Source organism: Palaemon carinicauda, chromosome 10 (assembly GCF_036898095.1).
Source record: "Palaemon carinicauda isolate YSFRI2023 chromosome 10, ASM3689809v2, whole genome shotgun sequence".
NCBI classification, from domain to species: domain Eukaryota; kingdom Metazoa; phylum Arthropoda; class Malacostraca; order Decapoda; family Palaemonidae; genus Palaemon; species Palaemon carinicauda.
This window is the reverse complement of record NC_090734.1, coordinates 39,339,093-39,343,715: the sequence shown is the minus strand read 5'-3', so window position 1 is coordinate 39,343,715 and position 4,623 is coordinate 39,339,093.

Here is a 4,623-nt window from a genome sequence, read left to right as displayed (position 1 = left end):
TCGAGTTTCCCCTTGCGAAGGGTAAGCTCCAAATGTTGGTGCGTTGACATCATTGTTCTGCCGTTTCATAGCCTCTGAGATTTTTAGATCGAGTAGCATCATTTACTTAGTTATAAATTTTAGATTCTTATATAGAATATGGGTATTCTACCCCATGTTGTTACGTCTCTCTGTGGTTGGTCTTTCCGGCAGTGACATTGACGTCAAATTTTGTTTTATGGTGTTGTGTTTTTGCAATTGTAGTTGGTGAGGGCTAGTTCCCTCTGGGATATGGCCCTCCAGAGCCACCAGCATGCTTCTCCATACGGAGTGAGTTGTTAGACTGACAGCGCTGCCGGTACGTACGGCCTTGTAATCTCCTACGGCATACTTTACTTTTATACCTGTATTAGTGATGCGTTGCTATATATGGCGGTGCCACTTTTAGCATCACTGTCTTCCCATACGGCATTATGTTTTTAAAGAAACTATTACCACATCTCCGCTGCCATAAGTTTACCGACATTGTCGTTACTGGCGGAGTGACTAGCATTAGTATATGGGGAATGATCAGTGCGGCCGCGCCTTAGGACGGTTTACATGTTGTCGACAATGACGTTACTAGAGTGTGCCAGTACTCCCGGCAGCATTAGTACCTTTAAGGCACATGTCTTTCCTTTCGAAAACGCTTTATCTACTATAAGGTGTGTTGTCTACTATCTGTAGATGAGTACAGCTACAGATTAAAATAAAGGCCTTATTCCTTCTACTTTTGAGGCTTCTTTATTTATGCTGGCCATGGACGTTTCTTTTACGAAAGCTCTACCATATCCTGGCATAGAGATAACCACTACATACGGTTACGTGTTTTCTATCAATTTGTCCATTTCCCTTTGAAGGTGTGGATTGGATAAATGATTGATAACTCTAAAGGTTTGATCCCTTTATTAGGATCTCTCTTGTAAGATTATCAATTTGAATTTTAGTCTTTTTTGTTGCTACAGACGTTTGATTATTTATCAATGCGTCGGCAGTGTATTCTATTTGGATAAGGGCTCCGTTGCCTTCCCATTGGCTATTTCTCTGTGGAGATATAGGAGATATGGTTCTTTTCATGAGCACACATCACCCACCCTTCACAACAATTATTACTTTTTACACGTAGCAACTTCTGTTAAAGGCTAACTATTCCAATCTAATGCCCTTAATAGGGGATTGGATATTTTGTTCGTTGTCTCCTACTTTCTCACCAATTGCAATTACACACTATTTGGGGATTAATATTCCATTTTTTGTTAGCATAGAATGTTACTAATCTATTCTTTTCCGTCATTTTTTTCTTTACAGGTGGTATCTATGAAGGATATTCACTTTAGAGTGCAGATTTGTGCCAGGACCGTGAGACATCCTTACGGCCACGATACTTGTCATACCCATGCCAAGTGCTGGAAACTGAAGGGTCCAGTCTCTTACGGGGATCTCCAGGATTGCAATGGCGGCAAGGAAATGCATATCCGGGTTGGATCTCGAAGGATATCTCCGAGGATGACCGTATGTTCTTCCAGAGATCCCTTCGCACCTGGGTAAGGGGATTCAAGAAAAATGCATATCCAAAGGATCCTTACCTTCCATCTATTGAGTTGAAGGATATCCTCTTCTCCAAGGCGGCACCTGACTCGGTTTTGGGTTACTTTCATCCTAAAACCATCCCGACCATCCTGCTACAAGTGGATGAGGCATTAGGTGCGATGAGTTTACGCTCAGAAAAAATTTCCACAGTTTCCTCTCTCTCCGGGTAGAGAATCGTCACTACTTTCCACTTTGGAGTTAGATGAAGAACCCCTCCTCTGGCGAATGATTCTTACCTGCCTGAGGTTGATGATGATAGTGTGGCGTCTGTTAAGGACTCAGTGGTGTCTACCATCTCTGTTTCTACTACGACAGTGGCCTCTCTGTCTACAACGATGATTACATCTTCTGTAACAGGAGCAGTTCCTGCTTCTTTTCCCCCTCCATCTTCTCTGGAGCCTTGGAACCCCTCAATTCCCGAGTACATCGGGTAATTCTGTGGATCCGTCACTTTTGGCTAACATGAAGGCTTTCATAGAGGGGACTTAGCAATACTAACGTACAATGTTTAAAGCCTTGTGTAAGGAGATCCAGGCTTTGAAGAAGCAAGAGGAACCAGGTAAGGATAAAGTCTTGCCCTCACAGCTATCTTACTGTATGCAGCAGAGTCCCTGGAAGTATGCTGGTCATGCTGTACTTTTTGAGGGCATCCTCCACATTGGCGAAGAGCTAAGCTCCAGACCGGTAACCGATCTGGATTTTTATCCAGATATTGAGGCCTATCCCTTTTGCTATGTGAGGTGAGCAGAAGAGGTTCCATTAAGGGATGACGCCATCCCTAAAGAAACGATCCTTCTGGAACATACAAGGGTTCAACACCTGGCAGTGAAGGAAATGAAGTCGGCAGGGTGTATTATTACGCAGCTTGGCGCCTTTGATAAAAGGTTAGTCACCTTTGTTGCTTTCGACACGATGATCTTCCCTTATGCTTCGAAGGGGTTCATGGCTGTGGAGAAGTCCATTCATGAAGGTAAGTCTCTCCCGGTATTGGAAGTCTGTAAACCTGTGTCACTCATTATTCCACATGATGCTGACCACTGGATTAATGTCCAGCTTACTTTTCCGAAGATAAACTGGATAAGGATGTAGCCAGTCGCCAATTCAATGAAAAACAGCCTAGGATTCCTAAGCACCTCTTTAAAGCTTAAATGGAGACTAGAGAAAGACTATCAGCTTCAATGTCTCTCCAGTGCTTTATGTAAATGATGATTTGGAATTTTATAGATGCCTCAGTCTTTCCCTGTTAGCATAAACTCATCTTGCTACCTTTATAAAGGATCGCTATGCTTTCTTACAGGCTTGTAGAGTTTGTAGAGAACATGTTCTCGCTTCAGCCATGAGCCAAAACATCTCATTGACCCTTGTATATGGGGAAAAGACCCTTTTCCCCAGAAACTAGTGAAAGAAGTTACAGATAAAGCTGCAGCCGAGAATAAGAGCCTGTTCCAGAAGTGGGGGATCTCGCTGAAGAGGAAATTCACCCCTGGGGTAAAACCGCAGCTCCTTCCCCCGCCAACATCCCCCAGACTGTTTTTGCTGTTCCTCATCCAGTGACGACACAGTCCCCGGTTTTCAACCCGGTGTGCGAGCAGGGGTCGTCATCTTTTCTATCCCAAAAGAGAGAAAGAGGCAGCAGAGGCCGCTCTGACAGAGGAGGCAGATCCAGTGGTCACGGATATTGAGGTGGCAAAGGAGGAAAGGGTGCACATCCTCAGCTCAAACAATGAGGATATTCCGGTAGGATGATGGCTGACCATGTTCAAGGACCTGTGGTCATTCAATCCTTGGGCACAGAGCGTCATTCCCAAATGGTTAGGTTAGAAGTGGAAGTGAAGACCTCCAAAGCCATGGAGATTTTTCCAGAGGTCAACACCTCATCTGGAGATATATCTACAAGACCTCCTGAAGAAAAAAGTTATCTGTTGCACGAGATCTATGAGATTTCAAGGTCGTCTATTTTGCGTACCAAAAGAAAGATTTGAGCTTACCTCGAACGATTCTCGGCTTGTTCCATCTAAACCTGTTCGTTTAGTGCGGCAAGGTCCAGATGCTGACTATTTCACAGATCCGAACCTTACTACCCTGGGAAGCTTACACCCTCACTATAGATCTTACCAACACTTATTGGCATCTTCCGATAGGTCGACGCTTTTCCCCTTACATTGGTTTAAGCCGTGAGCGAAATGGTTATGTATTCAGAGCTATGCCATTCGGGCTCAGCATAGCTCCGAGGATTTTCACGTAGGTTATCGACACAGTCATTCAGCAACTTCGGGAAAAGTCCTACAAGTAGTGACATACCTGGACGACTGGCTTGTGTGGGCTCCTTCTGAATATGTATGTTGATGTACTTTTTAAGTTTGGCATAAAGTACATGTGTTGACCCAATCCTTAGCATCCTTAGCAATGCCGTGCCAAATGAACTTCGTCTACTGTTTTGGGGAAGTAGATCGGTACGGGGGATTTTGAAGGCCGTGAATGAAGTTAAACACCTGTCAGTACAGCATGTATCTATAGTCCAGATTTACCAGTAATAACGTCACATAGGATGGTAGCGTTAAAGACATCGTGGGAGACTTCTTCCCAATGGAGTGATGTAAAGGATATCCTATATGCTTGGTATTTTAGATTGATTTGTTGGGTTTCTGCTAGGGAGTTGCAATCTAAACCCAGGTGAAGGGCAGCTAATGTGTTTCTCTATAGAGTATCGGCAACGGGAAATATTTTATCAGTGAGGTGTTGAAGGGTGCAATTGTATTCAGCTACAACAGGGAAGTATCGGCGTTAATAGCCGTGCCAGCGGAATCTGGTTGTTGGATATTTTACAAAATCCGGAAAAGTTTTCTTAAGAAAACGTTAAGAGGAGTTACTATGTATTTTTACCAGAATCTTTGAGAAGTGAGAAGAGAATATGATCATGATTTTTCTTTATGAATATGAAAGGATATAGTAGGTAGATATATACATATACTTTAGGCTCCTATATTGCCTATATTAACAAAAAATATTTCAAAG